At 39.9% G+C, this 18,451-nt stretch overlaps 1 protein-coding gene across 1 annotated transcript in view; it reads left to right on the top strand.

Annotated features, from left to right (window-relative positions):
- Window positions 1-3,100: 3,100 nt before the first annotated feature.
- The window catches only part of PLCB1 (phospholipase C beta 1), a 415,710-nt gene continuing 400,359 nt past the window's right edge, over window positions 3,101-18,451 (top strand). The window contains exon 1 of the mRNA XM_080585528.1: window positions 3,101-3,135. The gene's annotated coding sequence lies outside the window, so the exon portion shown is untranslated. The remainder of the gene's footprint in view (window positions 3,136-18,451) is intronic.

The following is an 18,451-nucleotide window of genomic DNA, read 5'->3' as shown; positions in this document are numbered from 1 at the left end:
TAAAAAACAAGTACCTGTGCCTCTGCCAGCACATTTTACAGCATGTCTTGCTGTTTTGTAGCAGTTTGCAGTATGTCCTGCTATTTTTGAGCTGCTTTGCGGTCTCTGTTCAGATGTCTGTTTCTCAAGGCATTAAGGTGAGAGCAGCATTGTGAGGGGCTGAGTATTAATGAAGATAGAGGTGTCAAATCAAACACTTTGACAGTTACTTGCTTTAAGAGGCTCTTGAACAGGTCTGTGTAACCACTCATATCCATAATACTGTGTGCACATCCTAAATATATATTTTTATCCTTAACTCAATAAGGTTAGTGAAGCTGATGCAGGTAGAGAATAGCTGACAGTCCAAGGTCACCAAGCTCAGCTGAGCTGAGTTAAATGTGCTTTCTTCATTGCTTTAACAACTCCATCTTTTCTGTATGTCTTCTCAGTACTTTATTTGACCAAAACAAATACCTACTGCTCTTAGTCTTCTAAATATACATTTTACATGTGAGCACAAATGCTTTATTGTTTGGTAATAGGAGTTCTGCAGACAGTTTCTTGGTTTGTCTTCATGAAAGATTTTCCTGACAGATGTAGGAGTCAGGCTTTAAACACTGGTGTTTTCTACCTCTCTGCAGAGGTAGTATACAAGCTGCATGATATTGAAAGTACACAAAGTTTTTTTTCCAATACCTCCCTCCTATTGATGATGCATTGCTAACACTTTGCACAGATAGAGTACCTCTTAAAAATACTTGAATATCGGAATACCCTAGTGAGTAATGTTAACGTTATTGCTGTACTTCCCAGAAATTGGAAATCATAGGAAATGAAGTGTGATAAGTCATCCTTAATCTATGGAGTTGAAAAAAGAAAGCTGCTAAGATTAAATGGATTGTGGAATTTCCCTTGTTTCCTGATTTTCTCTGACACCTGGCTCCTCTTTCTCACCTGACTAAACCTCTGGGACTAAAGTAATCCTAAATGCAAAAATTGCAAGGTTTTCTCTGACAAATTTCTGCCAAACCCGGGGTTTTGATTACAACACTGGGTATAAACAAATTCTTAGGGAAACAGTCCAAGCGCAGACTGCATATACCATCTTCTCCATCTTGGAAATGCCTGGTGTTAATACTTTAAAAGCTTCTCTTCCAGGAAACTTTTGCTCTAAATTTAATTGTTGGTAATGGACTTAACTTTTGTGAATTTGTTTATCCCTTCTTTGAATCTGTTCATAGATTTTAGGTTCTTTAGCAGTAGCTTTCACAACTTCATTATGCTTTGCATTGCAAAAAGTTTATTTACTTAGGACCTATGGCTTCAGAGCCAGTGGGTTGCCTCTTAGATCTAGTAATGTAAGAAACAGTTTTTTTCCTTCCCTCTGCTTTTTAGGAGTCTGCATACTGAGTGTTACTCCACTGACTGTGGTGGAATCTGGGCTGCTGATTTATGAAGAGAAAGCAAATGCCTGCTGTAGATGCAAATGCACCTCGCATTATCTATCTACCTCTCTCCTAGTTACTTGGCATTGTAGTATGCTAATGACAGCTTGGGGCAGGTGTGATTTCCATTTCTGTGATAAACCAGTTGTGTACTTGTCTTTTGAAAACGTGATGACAGATCGGGAATGCATCCAGTTAGACAACCCATGCCCTCCTCAACACTTGCTTGTGTTGGTGGATGCTGTGCTCAGTCAATTAACAGTTTGTCAACAGCTGATTATAGGATAGCAAAATTAAGATAGCACCTCCTGCTAAGTAGATTTAACTTCTCTTAGAATACCAGCACCTTAGTAATGACATTGTTTCCAGGCTGAGCTTGGTTTCCTTGCTGGTACTGCTAGCCTCTCTTGCTGTGCAGAGCCCCAGTGTGAACACCAGCTTTGTTGTACTTGCTGAGACTTTGGAGGCTTTCTCAATTTTTTTCATGATGACAAGGAATTAACACTGGCCCCAAAATGTCTAGGCAACCAGTCAAGCCTTTAGTTGCTGTAAGACGGTAGAAAAATATTCTGCTTCACAAAAGGTGAAGGGGTTATTTTGATCTTGATTGAGCTTTCTTGTGTGGTGTGGGTTTGTACATGAGTGGCATGTGTGTTTTCTCTTCAGCAGAACTGTAGCTTTCTGAGTTCTTCTACTTCCCCTCATGTCATCTCCACCACTGGCTTACTCAGTGGTTCAGATATCTTTCAAGATGCACCTGAGATGTGTCTATAGCAGCAAGCAGAATGACTGGCTCTTTCCCCTCCTTCATGAATGCTTGCTTTCAAATCTGTTATTAAACACCCATGCTGCTAGAGACCCTTTAATTTTCCTTTAGTTTGTTTTGTTGATGTTTGTTTTTTCCAGTTTATATTTTGATGTGGACAAACTGTTCTAGCATCTTCTATGTGTAGTGTTTTAGTGTACTTACAGAATCAATTCTTGGCAAGGTATGGGTAGCAGACAATTAATTTTGCATTTTCTGAGCTTCTAATAAGAGACAAGGAGGCATTAAGTGCCTTAAGGATAAACAATCAAACTCTTGAAATTTCCATTTTTGTGCTTAATGCCCAGCAATGAGAGCTGTATGGGCTAATGCTGTGGGCAATATTTCCATCAATATATAGTGTGGGGGAGAGGGAACAAGTGCCAAATTGGAAAGGCAGCACTTGATACTCACTTTTCCAGGTATAAATAAATGCCCAGACCTCCTGGGAGGATAATCAGTCCCTGTAAGAACAGGATTATCTGACAGTGTACAGAGTAAAGATGCTTTTCTCAACTTCCTTTGTCTAGAAATTGTAGGTCACTAGCGTAAGTTGAGTGCACGGGCTCAAAATGAGGCCCCTGTGTTTCTGCTCATTTCCATGTTGCCAGAGCAGAGGTCAGAGGGGACAAACTTTCTCAGGCCTAGCACTGGGATGGCAGCTGAAAGGCTGCCCATGGAGACCCTCCTCATATGTCACAGTAACGAGAAGCATCATAGGGCGGAGTCAATGTGCTGAACTGCATCAGCTGGGAGCAGCACTGCGACCTGTAGTGTGGCTTCAGAGATGCTGCTGGAGTTGAGCAGGCTGCCAAGGCTAAGCTGCCTAGAGGGCCTTTTCCCATCCATTGCTCTACCTCTGCGTGTGCACACAGCACTGAAGGCTGCAGGGGGCAGCTTCATGTGAGTCTTGCATGGCAGTCAGAATTATTGACTTCAACTGTAAGAAATTCCGGTTAAAACCAGTGTATAAATAACCTATTTTCTTCTCAGGACATGTGATCTCATTGCTGGACTCTTGATGACTGTTGCCCCAGTGTATATTTAGAAAATTCTTCTTCTGCTTCCACAGAAGTAATGAACTTGTTTCACTTTGTGCCTTTGTACACATTATAAATGACAATCCCAATTAAAAGTAAAGCTAATAGAAGAACCCTCTAATCAAATTATCTGCCTGCATCTTTAGCAACATTTTCTCTTATTTTAAAAGCAAGGGGGATAAATTGAATATGGGAAAATGTGCTGTGTCTGGATTTCACAGCTCTCAGCTTTTGACAGTCTGTCTACACTCTCTGCCCTGGAGAAAATTCAACTGCACATAAAGATAGGAAATAAAATTACTTCTTGGAGGCCTTGGTATTAAACAGTCAATGTTGGCTGGAATCTAGCAGAATGCTCATGAGCTTTCTCTTAACTTGCTTATGGAAAACAAGATCTCATTATGCCCCATGAAAAATGAGTAGTCTTTCTGGAATCATCTCCATTAATTACCAGGTTAAAGCTCAGGTTTCCTTGTTAAAATGAATTTGGATTTTGCTAATTACTTTAAAAGGAACAGTTTCAAAGTGTTATCTTTGATTTTCTTGTCAAAACATTGCTTCCTAGTGCATTACTTTCATTACAGTAAATTGAAGGAAAAGAGGAAGATGCCAAAAAAGCAACATTAAAACTGCAAGCCATGGTGAAAGATTGAGACTTGAATTATCATACATTCTTGTAAGGAGTGAAAATGCCCCTTTCATTCTTTGCCACCAGCTTCTTGAAGTATGTGGCTGGAAGCATGATAGGAAGCATACCTGCCTACCTTTCCTTTGAGGTGACTGTCAAGAGCAGAAAGGTAGCAGTAACAGGCAGACCTTCAAATTTGTCTCTCTGCCTCTGTCCCAAGAGTGGATGAGTAACCAGAAAGCTGTTATGGATGAACTGTTTTTAAAAAAGCTCAGTGAATATTGAGCACTTTGAATCCTGCATCTTATTGAAAGCCAATGGAAGTTAGGCTTTTTGCCAGGTTTAAAAAGGTGCTTGGGCTGAGCATTAGAAATGAAATATTTTCCTGTGAGAACTCGGATTCTTCATCTTGCAGTGCTTTTGAAAATCACAGTTGACTTTTTAATGTTACCCAAGGACATAAAAGGCAGGGAGGAACTAAAAAAAAACTAAGGATTTCAGTAGGGTCTGAGCTGAAAAGCATCTGCAGGCTACCTGTGAGGCATGTTCCAGGTGTAAAATAAGTGTTACTAAAAATATCTGAACATCGCTAATTTAGTCAGCTTTGAATGTCAGGTTGTACAACAGGACACATGTACATATTTTAAAATAAGAACTGATAAAATTACTCCATTTCCCTTCTGAAATGATTTGAACAAACTCTTGCTTTGGGCTGGCATCGCCTCCAGTGTGGAGCAGGGGATCAAATCACTAGCTGGGTGAGAAGAATGGGTTGTGGGCCCTTCTCTGCCACTCGGAGCAACTTGCCTCACCTCCTGGTCTGTTTGCTCCCCCATCTGCAAATGGACTGAGGGACACAGATAAAGCTCTCTGTAAAAATTGCATAATAGAACAAGAAGGTTTTACTGCCATTATACTCAAATGTAATTTTCATTAAGGATTTAGTGTAGTTAACTAGCAGTGATAAAGTCACTCCGTTTTCAAGGTAGATGGACAATATGATCTTTAAGCAAGTAGTGTGATAATCTGTGGGCAGCATCCTAATGCAACTCATTCTTGAAATACCTTAATGAGAAATTCATTTTAAAAGCTTCAGTACAGAGTAACTGTATTAAATACTAAGAAACCTACATATTCTGGTTATTAATATGCAAATACCCAAAGCATCCTACAGAAATTCATAATTTCTTACACTATCTCTTCTAAAAACCACACACAACTTTTTGGATCAGTGTAAAAATACATGTACTCAATGACAGTGTGTTAGGACCTTCATTTTCTGAAAAATCAGAACTCTTTGTAAAAAGTAATGAGTTCCTGCTGTTTCTTTCCTGGAAATGGATGGCACAATTCATCCCCTCTCATCCCGTGCTATCTGATTTCCATTGCTATTAAATAAAGACAAACAGTCACTTGCTTTTTTAGCTGTATACTCTTACATCAGCAATGTGGGACTGATAGTCATGACAAAATGCTGGGTTTGTGGAAGGAAGAAGTATTTGCTCTACTAAAATGCTGCATGCAGTTGTTGAAATGAGAGGTGTATGAGAATGTTCTTCATCTTTTCCTTTCGGTCTGTTTCTGTGCCTATGTCCTGCTGTTGGTTCTACTTGATTTACTGCTGTACGTAAGTTCCTGCAGCACTAAGTATTGAGAGGTTCTTAACATGAATGAGGGGTGTTGCCTTTGAATGTCTGAGGAAAAATGTAAGCCAGCAAGGAAAATCTGCCTTGTCACAGGCCTTCCTGTAGGAACAAGAGTTTTTAATAGATCATGTGGTCTCTTTAATAGATCGTGTGATCTTTGGAGGAGAGCAGCTGAAAACAGGGTCCTGGCCTAAGTCTGTATTAATTTATGTGTACAAAGCAATTATTTAGCCCCTACAAATAAAGCCTGGGCAGTGCGTGTAGGTCAGAGTCAGGGATATGTGAAGTAGTAAAGCCTCAGTTTAAAATCAACTACCAAGGAAAGGAGAGGCAGGCCCTCTTCTCTGGCTTTCTTCACAACAGTTCTTACCAGTGAAGCAGCTGGCCTTGGACTCAGCCAGCTAAGCTACTCGATTCACCCAGTTTACAGTCCTACGTTGGGAATGTGCTCTGGGCTCTGACAGCTGGGTCTTCCATTTCTAAATTATTTACATTAATTGCAAAGCTATTTCATCTACTTTGCTGCAAGCCCAAAATACAGATAATTACAGTAGAATCAGTTTGGCACACTTAGCATTTTGCTTACTGCCTTCTGCCTATATTTTCAACCTTCTTTGCTGTTAAGAGTATGGAGGATCCAGTCCAGAGTCTATCAAAACCAGTGGAATTGCTGAATTTCCATTAATTCCTGAAGTTTGGATGAATACTGTAGGCATGATAATGTTCAAAGTTCAGAGTAGCATTGTTTTAGAACTGAAAGATATTCTATCTGCTTTTAGTCCTGCCTTTTTGTTTTTGTATCCACAAAAAAGAAAACAAGAAACAAAAACAGCTTAAAAATAAAATGATCTTGTTAATAGAAACCTGTGTGGGGCTTGGGGGAGTGAGATTCTTCATGTTTTTTGGTTGGTGCAGACACAAACTTTTTAAAATTGAAAACATGACTTCCTAGGAAAAGGGGAGTCCCTTATAGGAATTTAAATTAGTGTTTGAAGGTCAGCAAACTAGGCCTATCTTCACGAGGGAAGTTGATTTGGTAAAAATATTTGATCCTTTAATGACGTATTTCAGCTATGAATTGTTGAAGTGCTTCAAAATCATCTCTCCCTGGTCTTTCGTGTATTTGAATCTATGTAGTGTAACTTCCTCTTGTATTTTTATTTCAGGCTAATATTTACCATGTTTCAGGCAATCGCAGTTTATTCAGAAACTGACATTTCTGCCAAAAAAGCTTATAAAAGATATCAAAGGTCTGGCTTTCCCTTGAAAAATTAACTTTCTGATAAAATTTCTGCCAGTTCACAAGTCATAGATCTAGTCCTTCTGAATAGTGAAACTATTCAATGTTGTATGTTTTTATGATATAATGGGGATTTTTTTAATTATTTAAGCCACTACAGTTGAAGCTCTAGTTGAAGAACTGTCTTACCTAGGAATAGGATTTTTGTATGTGTGTGTGTATGTACAGTGATTAACAATTAGGAAATATTCTTTCCAATGCCTCATATGCCTCACTTAGGCTATTTTTTCACAAGGAGAAATGCAGTACAGAGTTGGATCTAACTGCATAAAACAGCTCATTGCAAATACTAGGACAAGGCTGTTCCATGTGTGTTAAAAGCAGAAGAGGGGCCACTGAAGAATGCCTTCTAGTGGGGGAAATCCTCACAGGTAAAACCAATTTAATTGTATGTATAGCAGCACCAAAGGACAATGAGTTGTTCAGTCATGCCAAGAAAAAGACAAAGGGAATTAGAACTGGAAGCAGGCTGGTAGAATGATAGATAGCGGATTAGTCAGTACATGGGAACTTTACTTGGCATTCATGCAGCCTTCAGTCTCAAAGAAGAACCACAATGTTCCCCTGGGAGATTATTTTAAGATCCCAAAGAATGTATGTGATGTTCTTTAATATTGAGCAATTTCAGCATGTGCTCATACAGCCTTTTTTTTTTTTTTTTTTTAAAAAAAAAACTCAGAAGTAACAAGTGCAGAGCATCCTCTGGAAGCATAGTTACTGTTCTTCTCCAGGAAAAGAGGAAAAAAGTATTCTCATTCCCAGCTCCACAGTAGCTATTGTTCTCCCCCAGATCCATTTTGCAGCACTACAGCCTGTGATTCTCTCACTTATGTTAGGCAGGAATTCTCTCCTGCTACAAAGACAATGCAAACTAAATTTGTTGTAATACCATTTGTGGCAAATTATTTTAGCTGCTAAATGGAAGTCATCCAAATTAATTGTAAAACTGTTTTCAAGCTAATTTTCAACCAGAGTTCTTGAGGTTTACTTTTTAGTTTTATTTTTTGTTGTTTTTGTTGTCTTAGAATTAAATTGCTTGAGTAATACAATCAAAGTGTTTGAACTGCAGCTGTGCATAACATTGGCAGTTGGACATGACTATCCACATAGTTATGATACCTGAAAAGTCACTTTCTTGTACAATTCACTTTTTCCAGCGACATTACAGCCAAATTAGATTGCTATTAGAGTATCAAAGCTATATTTAGGATGTTGTGGAGATGATGCACAAAAATAAATCTTGAAAGTTCACTGAGGGACAAGACTTTAGGCTTGATGTTCTTAGGTCTGATCACAGCTTAAAATTAAACACTTAATCATCAAAAACTGCATGACAAATATGTATTGATTCAAGTAGAGTGAAAGAGAAAGGGGCTTTTTTAACAATGTTGGAACAAGAGGCGGACATAATGATACCACATTTATCTGCTTGCACTTGTTAGCTGAACTCCGTAATCAGATTACCTGTAGAGTTGTGTTCATCGGGGCAAAGTTGTGTACTGTCATAACATTACTTATTCTCCTTATAAACTTTGAGTAAGGCTGAATATGTGAGTCAAAGCAATTTGGAGCCTGTTGTAAATAAATAGTGAGTTTCTCTGCCTGGCGTAAGGGGAGGATGCTCTAACTAGCTGGTCCTGGTGCTAGGGTACATGCTGGAGAGAGTAGTGTGAAGGGACAAAATGGTTTCTTCCAGAACCTGTTCAAGACTGTAATTGATTAAAACTGGAGTGAACAAACTTCGCTAGGTCCAAGTTGGGGCCATCACCGGCACTCTGTCTGAAAGCCCACGCCAGCTTTGGGAGCCAAGTGCTTGGTTTGCGCGGAGCTAAACTTGCTCTAACACTGCATGGCTAGCCCTACCCAGAGCCAAGTCTTCTGTCTGCAGCAGAGCGAATGTGCAATAGGTGGCACTGTTAGTTTACAACTCAGGCAAACCACCCACGGGCAAGTGGGAGTTGATGGTAGTTGCAGTCCAAAAATAAATGTGTGCTGGGCTGAATAGCAAGTGAAAGCTGCCACTGCAGGCCAGGGGACTGATTGACAAGTGCGTTCAGCTTCTTGCAAAAGTCAAATGACATGTAGAAGCAAGCATCTCGTGAACCATGAATATTATAAACCCAGTTCTACCTTCAAGTACACCTGTGTGATTCCCAAAAAAAGATTAGCCAAACTTTGTATGACATAGGGCAGAACTTCAGGTCTGGGTTTTTGCTTTTAAGTTCAAATCTGGCAAATGTTCACCCTGTTCCCTCTCCTTCCTCCAGTGTTTTCTTTTGCAGCTTTAATAGCTTCTTATGCCCCTATTCTTCCCTCTAGAAAGGGAGGTTTTTGAAGTGTTCTGTGATTCTGTTTCTAAGTGACTATATTTTAATTTTTCCACTGCTGTGAATGACGTAAATGACTTGAGCAGAGGAATTGCATGGCTCTAGGTAGCCAGTATACTCATCAAATGCCATGTGTGATTGAGATGAGTAGATGTTATGATTTCAGGACAGCTTTGCTAAGTTCTAGGAGCTGAATAAATTTCACACTCCACATTTCAGTAGGTGAAAGCTCTCTATGCAGGACAGATACCCAGTGGAGACACTGTTCTAATTTTTAAAATCATGAAAGGCTTTTGACACTTGCTCTATTAATTTTCCACTAAGGACAGTGAGTCCTTAAAATAACTGTTTAGCTAACCTCTGTATGAACGGGCTCTGCTTGTTACTACTAAAATTGGAAGTGCTCATTGTACTAATGGATTTTGGCTCTTCTCTACTGCTTTACCTTTATCTCTTAAGCATGGACATTATTATTTGAGCATTGGTTTTCTGAGTAAAAAGATAAAATGTGCATTTTAAATTAATCTTCCTTATCCTCTTTGCTACTCTGTCCCCTTAGAATTTCCTCTTTGAAGCTCAGAACAGCTGAACAGCAGTGCAGTGGTAATGTGTAGTCCTGTCAGCTCAAGCAATGCCACTGTGAGACTTTGCCTAGCTTTTTTAGCATGCCTGTTCCTAGGCACCAGGATTTTTAGCTTGATTTCTGTAAGTCTTCCCTCTCAGGACATGACTTTACTAACCCAGTTAATAAAGCTGGAGACCTCTGTTGTGAATTACGGAGATGTCTTGATTCAGCTTTGTGCCATCAGTGTACCACTAATTTCTGCACATTAACTATTTCATCCTTTTTTGATTCTCCATTCCACATGTTTAAAGCTCAGTGTGGAGGTTTAAGGCTGCTTTGATAGACACCATTAATCACTTCAGTGATTCAAGCCCCCTGCCTAATATATCAAGCCTCAGACTCATTCACTTGCTAGCTTCAAATCCTAAAATCTCAACTGAAGTATTAGCAGCAGGCTTCAAACTAATTTCCTGACTACCTAGAAGGGGACAAAAATCAGCTGCAGCTGTATACATGGGGGCTGAGCTGAATCTTAGAGTTTCATTGTACATTTGCATGCAATTAATTTTCATCTGATTTGAGGTCTGAAACTCTTTGAAAAGCAAAATGCTTGCTCTTCAGAGACTTTCTCTAAAATTGCTTTTCCTTTGGGTGAGGGAAAAAAACACATTTTAGAACAATTTGAGGTAGTTTGGTGAAAAATATACATGTAGCCATTCTAACACAAGATTATTCATAGATTATATTTAAGAAAAAGCTAGATAAAAACATAGAATATGAATCTGCAGTATTTGAATTCATGGTTATCTAAATTTTATTTGAACATCATCCATTTGGAATGAAAAGAATTTCCAAGATTTAGCACACGTAGCAGCTAATAATTCCTGGTGTGTGTTTCGAGGACTAAAATATTTTTGTAATCCTTTTTTCTCATTTTCTCAAAGATATCCAACCTGAGGGTGAATGCCAATAGGTCTGACAAACATTTTTCTCCCTTTTTAATCAGCTTTTTGTGCAAATAATGCCTTGAAAAATAATTGCTGCCTTTGCTTGTGTTGAAGCTGAGTTTTCTTTCACTTCTGTCATGCCACTATTGAATTGCAGTGATGTTTTATATACACAGTCAGAAGCTATTCAATGCTTACACAGCCTGTGATTGCTGCCTGAAGTATTTCAAGTGTTATTAATCTCTTTGGTCTTGCACTGGTTGGCCCTTACCCTGTGCTTAGGTGCTGCACTCAGGACATCCCCAGGCCCATGTGTGGATGGTGCGGTGAAGGCTCCGTAGCTGAGGAATTTGTCCCGTTGTCCATGATCCTCGCAGCTCTGCTCTCACACCTATAGACTTGTTCAGATTAGTCTCTAACAGGCTGAGTGTGGAGGTGACAGGGGAGTAGATTTAGTGTTTGTAGAAACTCATGAAGACCTTACCATGTACTTCAATGGATGTTACATTAGAATTGAACTTTATCCCCTCACTGAAATTCAGGCCACTTATTCAGATGTCTGTATATGATTTAGTGATAAATCCTTTGTGATTTACAGGAGATCAGTGCTATAAAACAGGGCTAGCTAAACTAAATTTGACAGATCACCACCAATAACAAGTCCCAAAGCACCCTGCAGCAATTGCCACCCGTATCAGCAGTTCCCTGCGTGCACTTGCAAGAGGGAGAGGTGCATCACCTTGTGTTCCTGTCCCTGTCCCTCACAATGCAAACTGCAACTGTTTTCTGACTTGTGGTGCTGCAGACCCTCCTTTTCTCTCGAAGTAGCGAAGGAACTCCCCTCAGTCTAGCAGCCATCATGGTTCTGACACTGGTGGCTCTGGCTGTTGTATTTTGACGTGTGCAGCTGGCAGTGATCAGTCCCTGCTGCTGGGTAATAGCAAACCAGAGCAGTGGGGTGAGTCTGTAACAGGCAAAGGCTGATGGTTGGTAGTTGCCTGTGTGCAGGCACTGATAATGACCTGAGCAATGCCTGTGTAGAGGCAGCAGGAAACAGATTCAGTGTAGCCTGGCCAATGTCTATGGCATAGCAGCCTCTGTCATCAATGGTGTAAATGTTGGTAGAAAGCAAAGAAATCGAAAAAGCAGGTCTCTAGAGCAAACTGCTGTGCTGACTGTTGCAAGGTGGTTGTCATCTAGCCTTGCACTGAGTATGAAACAGGGCAAATGAACAAGAATTGAGCTGGTGTTCTCTGAAGGTCTTTGAGGGTATTGACTATTTTAGATGTGGAATAAGCACTTCATTTCCAAAGAGAATTAAAGTGTTCCAGCAGTGATAGGCAGTCCCTTAGTCAGACACTATTTACAAAGCCTGCAGCTTCCGTGGTATTTTCTGCCATTGACCCTTCCTTTTATTGTGCTTTCCCAGCTAGTCTATGATAGGAGACACCTGAATGTCAGCTATTCTTTCCAGGTACAGAAATAATTTGAGAAGGTTGCAGGCTAACTGCCTGAATCTGTGATCAGGGGAAAAAGTACTTTTTTTTTCTTAGATAAAGAACTGCTTGTTTTTTATCATGTACAACATACCTGTTTTTCTGTTAGAAGGAAAAGCAGAAATAAGCCATTAGTGTCTTGTCCGTTCTGAAACCTCTTCTGTGACCCTGCTGCACCAAAATAAGTGTGCTGGATTGGAGTGTCTTGGCCACTCACAACCGAAGCTGATGTAAAGATTTCTTCTAGAATAGATCTGCTTCTGCTTGTGTTTAGGATGGTTGATGGAATAGATGTTTTGTCTGCAAATCTAAATAGGTTTGGATTAGAAACAATAAATCTCGGCCTCCATACTTCTGTTAGTGATAGGAAATAATTTTGAATTCAATTGAAAGTATTAAGAAGCTAAGTTATAACTGGATTGTAGTGTAAAATAGCATCTTAAAGCAAATAAAGACTTCTGTCCCTTCAGAAAATATATGTTTGTATTATTGTATTAGGTGCTCTTTGATTTTCTTGCTTTCAACTTTTTTTTTTTTTTTTTTTGTGGGTAAGGAATGTGAGTTTCCTTGTGCTTGAGGGAACTTCTGCCAAACAGATGCCAACTACTGAGTACCAGGGTGCAGTGTGGGCTGGTGGCTGGCTTGGGGGCCAGGAGCTGCAGAGGATTCCTGGGCGTTCCTCACCAGCAGGGGCCTGGCTCCCTGCCTCTGCAAGGCAGAAGGCAACAAGGGGAGGGCAGCCCCTCGCCCAGGGTGTTGGGCAGCTCTGTGCGGAGGAACCAAGTATCTCAGGGCTTTTTAGGTAGCTCCTCTCCCCCTGGGGAAGAGAGACACTCCTAGGCACTGTAAGCAGGCAAGGAATAAAAGGAAGAAAGTTGCTCAGATTCCACCGTGCTTTTAACTCACTGTATGCTTCCTTCTTGCACATTGTGCCAAGCAGTAATCAATCCAGCATTATACGCACTAGGTCTTTAGAAGTTTGTGTTGCAGGCATTTAATGTATACAAATCACTGCTTTACTTGCCCTAATGAAAGCATATCCTGGTTGAATGAAGCTTTTGAATTGAATTTTCTGTTATAGTACTAAATAAGCTGTTTATTAGAAGAAAAAAACATTTTGTGGGTGGTATCTCTGCAGGGGGTTTGCTGGTCTTTAAGGCCCCTTCCAACCCAAACCCTTCTGTGATTCTATGATTTTATAGGGGGAAAGAAGTCTTGTGCTGTTTCTGTGGTGTGAGTAGGATTCTTCTCTTGCTAATTTCTTTTAGAGGACATTAGCAATCTTTTCAGACCATGCATATTTTCAGACATTTTGAAAAAGATATCAAAACCAAATTTTAACTGAAATATTGTTACTAGGACCTTCATCACTGGTGAGAGATCTACATGGGTCCCAGACAATGCTGGCAGCTCACACAGCCTGGGAAGCATGTTGGCTTCCAAGATAACAATCCCATTTCCTTTGGGGATTGTCATAATTAAGCAAGTCAGAGTGGAGTTCAGAATGGCAGTGACTCATAACTGATACCAGTGGGTATGAGCAGGGCAAGTGGATTAAGATGGCTTATGCTGTGCTATGGGAATTAGCACATTTAACGACCAGCTGGTGAAACCCTTCTGCTCTGTGCAGAACAGCTGATTTCAGTGGGACTGTGCTGGAGTAAGGTACTTGGAGTCAGCAAGGGTACAGGAGTCTGTGTGCATTTTATTTACACTTCCCGCCATATTAAGGCTATTGTGTGTTTGCAGACTACGCAGTTGTTTGACAAGCGTGTTCTCAGGCAGTACATCTGAAAGTACACTATTTTATAAATAAATCTGTCACGTGGTTTGTAAGATCTGTCTTTCACACTTGCTTAGTCAAAAGTATGTTACAACCCTTTGCACATGAAAGAAGAAGCGTCTGTTTTGTGACATGAAGACATTTGAAACAAAACTAAATTTGTTTGTGTTACTGGACTACCTATGAGCCCTATTTGTGTATTGGAATTGCACTCTGCTATGCACTGTGCAAACACAGGACAGACAGTCTCGGCTCCAAGAGTTTAAAGGTCTCAACGTGCTGGATTTTAAAATGTAGTAACTTTAATGTGCTACTAATAACGTCCTATATAATAATGGTCTGTAGTTAAGGAAGAGCCTTGTACATTATTGCACTGAGATCAGCTTGGAGTACTACAAGATACCCAGATATTCTGATCTCCTGCAAACCTGGCATAACACAACTAAAAACAGTTATCACAGCAAAGTTGATCTCATAGTAAGGAAAGTGCTTTTTTTCTACTATAAAAACTTGGCCTCCTCTGCAGCTAAACAATCTGCAAAAAAATCATGTTAATCAGCCTTTTCTTATTAAGTTTTAAGATAGCAGCTCAGTTTTAAGGTGTTTATTAAATATTTAAAATGGTTTAACTGATTTGGAGCCTGAATCATCTCCCATTAATACCATTGAATGTTTTTATCAACTTCATTAGCAATTAGATACAGTCCTTAACCAGCTGGAAACCAACAACAAATTCATATTTGGGAAAAGCACCTGAGCCCTCATTTGGTCGGCTTTCTGGAGCCTGCAAACATTCCAAGGATTAAATAGATATATATATTTTTTGCCATTGGGCAGAGTCGTCTGCCAAGTTCTCACCAGATGCATGCTAATAAAGCTGGGTTTTATAAACAGCTCTGGTGCAGGGGTCAGAGTCATCTGAGTGACTCAGAGCTACTAACAGGGTTAGACTTCTCTTGGAACTGGTTTGAGCTGAGAATCAAGCTGTAAGCAAATGAAGTATTTGATACTCTTTCCTGAAAATGGTGGGAGTTAAGTCCTTTCTCTCTGCTGGCATGTGGCATATCTATCTCAGAGCTGCGCAGCTGGCATTGCCTGACAGTGGGGAATCCTCAGAGGCCAAGGACTGAATAGTCATGAAGGATTAATTGCCTTCCTGGCAAGCAGCAGTGCCCTCCTCAGGGTGCAACTCATTGCCAGAAGAAGGTGAGAAAGGTGGTGCTCCTGTCTGCAGAAGGTGTTCTGTGCGGTGGGCAGTTAGCATGACGCTAACAGGATGAATGCTCTTCCTATTTTCTGAGCATAGGATTCAGCCTGGATGGCTGCTTCCTCTGCCAGATGCACTGACAGCTCAGGCAAAGGTTTGAGCTGCAGACAAATGGAGGGCAGCTTGCAAGTCACACCAGTACAGCTGTAATTTAGGAAGGGGCTGGGATGGATATGCCTAAATCAACTACTTTCTGCTGTTAGGGTGTAACATCTTCAGTCTCAGCCTGTAGCAGCTGTTACAGTAATAAACTCAAACGTGAGGACTAGTGTGCAGAGGGATGTGGAGATGCTCAGTTTCATCTCCATCCTGTTTCTGCTAACTGGACAGTGAACAGACAAGCTGCTTTTTGCTGTCCTCGTATTTTCAGGTCAATGTTTCCAAGTCAGGTAATGTGCATGGAAGTATGGGAGTGGAAGATGAGGATGACTCCTGTGACCTTCCTTTTCATGGACTCAGTCTGAATCGGTCATAACAGGGCAGAACTCTGTGCTATTCTTCTACTTGGATGTATTTGTAGTATGATGGTCTTTGCTCTTAGCTATGCAGTTTGCTTTTTTGTTCCTTAGTTCCACAGTGGAAATAGAATAAACTCCAGCTTTGCTCTGTTCTCCACTTAAATTCTGCCACTTGCCAGTATTTAAAATACTGACAAAAATTATCTCTAACAGAGCAGTCATAAATTCCAGCTGAAACTGTGGTCATCAACGTGTTTGTGTACCTTTCAGGCTGGGTTGGGAATGTCCTGGCTACTACAGCAGCCAGGGGATGCTCATTAGCTAATCATGTCCTGTGATAAAGGTGATACAACATGATGGTGAACAGGAAAACAGGGTGTTTGAAGAGTATAAATAGAATTATTAAATGCTTTACTGACTGATGGTAGTTTGGTGTAGGGCTAGTGTTCTTGTAGCTTAAAAGGTTCCTTGTAACTTTGTCTCTGTTCTTTGGAGGGATCTGTGCTTACTGTATTATTTAAAACATCTTTTCTGACTTACTCCCTGAAATTCATGAGATGCTGAGTTGCAGTGGCAAAGATGACAGGAGCTTTCTGTCATGCTGGGCTCTTCCTTACAACTAGGGTGCGTGAGTCCTAAAGAGTTATCGCTCATTGAAGCAAGCTCAGAGATGAAGCAGGGTCAGGAAAATCTTCCCCAAAATTTACTAGTGAAACCAGCTGCCTAAGAGAAATTTAAGTTAGCTGAGGAAATATGCCACGTATGTTTCCAAAAATGTCTAGGGCCTCATTTTAGAAGCTGAGTCCCTCCTAGAAGTGGGAGTCCTTATTGTCTGCAATTCTAAAACAAAGCTATCGTGCATGATTATGACACAGGATTTTCTTGTATTATGCAACTAAGTGAAATAAAATCAGGGCTTCCGAGACTATGCTTCTTTTCTTCCAGGACTGTTTTTTTGATTGGTCTTGACAGCCCAAGGAGCTGATTACCAGGGCTTTCTTCCCACAAACATTTTGGTTCTGTTGCAAATTCAGCCTGGCATATTTGTCTCCTTTAACGCTCTTCCATTCCATCGTCTGCTTTATTTGTTCTTAATAGCTACTTGCTTCGGAGTGGGAGATCTCCGTGTGACCATTTTGGAGATCTTCATTTTTAACAAATAAGGTAAAACAACATATATATTGGAAAGGAAATCCTTTGGTAAGAAAGAGCTGGAGGTGTGACTGAACTAAACAACTTAGGGAACTGACCAAGTTTTCTAGCTCAGTCACAGTCTGGTTTTTATTTTGTCTTGGGCAATTAACTTAATTCACTTGATTCTTTTCATAAACATGGGTATGATACTCCTGTATAAGGAAGCTGTAATCTTAAATCCTATAAGGTTCAAGCTGCATTGCTACATGGTATGAAACTACAACTTGGATATCTACTCAAAACAACTTTATTACTCAACTATAATTTTTACATTTTGTCCAAACCAAATGAATGCCAATTTAACTGATTTGTGTTGCATATGACCCTTCCATAATTCACAATGTATTAGAGAAACAACTTTTATTACAGTACTAACTGCAAGCAAAGATAGGGAATAGATACATATTTTACAATCTATTAATTCTGTACCATTTTAGAGCAGGATACTTAGCAGATTACTTACGCTAATATCCTTTCTCTAGACTGCTTGAGGTCATATATAATGGATGATGTACCTTTTTGTGTATATATGTATTATGCATAATTTTTGGACAAGTTGGTATCAGGTCTAGGAATTATGCCAATTTATTATGGAAAAAAAATGATGGTATTTAGCACTTCTGTAGCATTTTACACTTTTTTCAAGGGGAATTTTAACTCATTAACCATTATATGTCTATGGAGCACAAGTGTTGTCACAGTTATAAGAATCTAAGTGATCTTTCAAAGTTAGAACCAAAGGCAGAATTAAACCTCAAATAGCTCATTCTGTCTGGTGATCAATTTAATAGGTCACATCACTTCATTTACCTCCAGTAAAAAGTTCCTAAAACAGGGACTGGGCTAGTAGAATCCAAGAGCCTTCTGACTTATTTGAGGGCTTGACTCCCTGGATATTAGGATTTGACAGAGTGAGCAGGTAAATACAAAGTGGAAGCATTCTGTCATCAAGTCTTAGTGAGAATATCCTGCTGTTGGTTAGCAAGGACACCCAGCTGCTGGAGACAGGGTGTTACTTGGTTTCTTTCTTTGCAAATTTACCCCATTTGGTTATCTTTTATGCTTGCTAAGCACACATAAGATGAGCAATTGCAGGTGACCAAGTGAAAAGCTGAAGGCCGCACTGAATGTTATAGAAAGGAGGGACTGAAGATAATTATGTGAATTGTCATTTCCTGAGCTTGGGAATGTCTCCTCACAGTTTTGTTTGCTAATTACTTGTAAGTATAGGAATGGCCCTCATTATAAAATCAGTTTCTCTTTTCTGGGAAAGTTTTTGTGGATAGACTTGTAGCCCTATAGTACAGAAGTGAGAGAAGACAGCTTTAGACAGATCCTGGATAGCTCTGTTTTCTCTGTGCTTGCTTCCAGCAGATATAACTTTTTCAGGGAGTAGGTGAAATGTACCTTCTGAAATTGTAAAGCCCTCTGTAGCTTCTTACCCCAAAAGACCTTTCTCAAACTTGTCATGCTGTAGACTGCTACGGGCATAAAAACCTCCAGCTTTTTCCTTTTTTTTTTTCTTTTTGTTTGTTTGTTTGTTTGTTTGAACCAACCTCTGGCTGGTT

Source organism: Anser brachyrhynchus (genome assembly GCF_964034855.1).
Source record: "Anser brachyrhynchus genome assembly, chromosome: 3".
In the NCBI taxonomy this organism is placed as follows: Eukaryota; Metazoa; Chordata; class Aves; order Anseriformes; family Anatidae; genus Anser; species Anser brachyrhynchus.
This window is presented reverse-complemented; position numbering and strand designations above follow the sequence as displayed.